This window comes from Chinchilla lanigera, unplaced genomic scaffold (assembly GCF_000276665.1).
Source record: "Chinchilla lanigera isolate Chin_1 unplaced genomic scaffold, ChiLan1.0 scaffold00023, whole genome shotgun sequence".
NCBI lineage: Eukaryota > Metazoa > Chordata > Mammalia > Rodentia > Chinchillidae > Chinchilla > Chinchilla lanigera.
In genome coordinates, this window is record NW_004955424.1 from 7373667 (window position 1) to 7375210 (window position 1544).

The window sequence follows — 1544 nt, forward strand, 5'->3', positions numbered from 1 at the left end:
AAAGAAAAAAAAGGGATATATGTAGGAAAGGAAGAAGTCAAATTATCATTATTTGCAGATGACATGATCCTTTACATGAGAAACCCCCAAACTACAGTGAAAGACTTCTAGAATATATTACCACATTCAACAATGTAGCAGGATACACAAAAACCACTGGCATTCCTGTACATCAATGATGAGCTCACTGAAAAAGAACTTAGATAAAAATACCACTCATGATAGCACCAAGAAAAATTTTAAAATTAGGAATTAACATAACTGAGAAAGTGAAAGACCTGAAATGAAATGAAAACTACAGTACTCTGAAGAAGAAAATCAAAGAGGAAATCAGAAAATGGATCCTTTGATTGGACAAGCAGCACAGCGGATCGGACTGAGCAGTCAGGAGCTGTTCAGGCTTCTCCCAAGTGAACTCACACTCTGGGTTGACCCCTATGAAGTGTCCTACAGAATCGGAGAGGATGGCTCCATCTGTGTGCTGTACGAAGCCTCGCCAGCAGGACGTACCACTCAAACTGGCACCAATGTCCAAATGGTAGACAGCAGGATCAGCTGTAAAGAGGAACTTCTCTTGGGCGGAACAAGCCCTTCGAAAAACTACAATATGATGACTGTATCAGGTTAAGATATGGTCTGTGGATCGATCATCTTATAATGGATGGATAAATTTGATTTTTTGCTTTTGGATGGATCCTATCACCTGTTCCTGTATAGGTAGAATCAATATAGTCAAACTGGTCATGCTTGCAAAATTAATATACTGATTTAAAGTAATACCAATAAAAATATCAATAACATTTTTCAGAGAAATGGAGAATTTTTTTTTTTGTTTTTTTTTTTGGTACCAGAAACCAAACCCAGGACCTTACACTTGCTAGGCAGGCACTTATACCACTGAGCTATGTCCCCAACCCAGAAATGGAGAATATTATCCTAAAATTTGTATGATATTTAGAGACCCACCATACCCAAAATAATCATGGGTAACAAGAGTACAGCAGGATGCACCAAAATCTTGGGACTGAAATTATATTACAAAGGTACAATAATTAAAACTGCATAGTTGTGGCCCAAAAACAGATATGAGGATCAATGGAACAGGCTAGAGAATGAAGAAATAACCTCAAGCACATTCAATGGTTTGATCTGTGACAAAGAGGTGAAAAGCATACAGTAGAGGAATGATAGCCTCTTCAGTAAGTTTTTCTGGGAAAATAGGCTATCCACATACAGCAGATTGAATTTAGATCCATGTCCTTCACAGTGTACCAAACTAAAAGCAAAGTAAATCAAAAAACTAAATGTTAAAGCAGAAACACTTAACCTGGTGGAAGATAAAATAGTTAAAAGTCTTCAAGACATAGACATAAGCAAATTCTTTCTGGACAGAACCCTTGTTGCTCAGGAACTAGTATGAGAATCATCAAATAGTATCATATCAATTTTAAAAGCTTCTGTAGAGAAAAACAAACAACAAAGAGTAGAAATACAATTTTCAGAAACAGAAATTCTTTTAAAATATCACACAGAAAAGTGATATT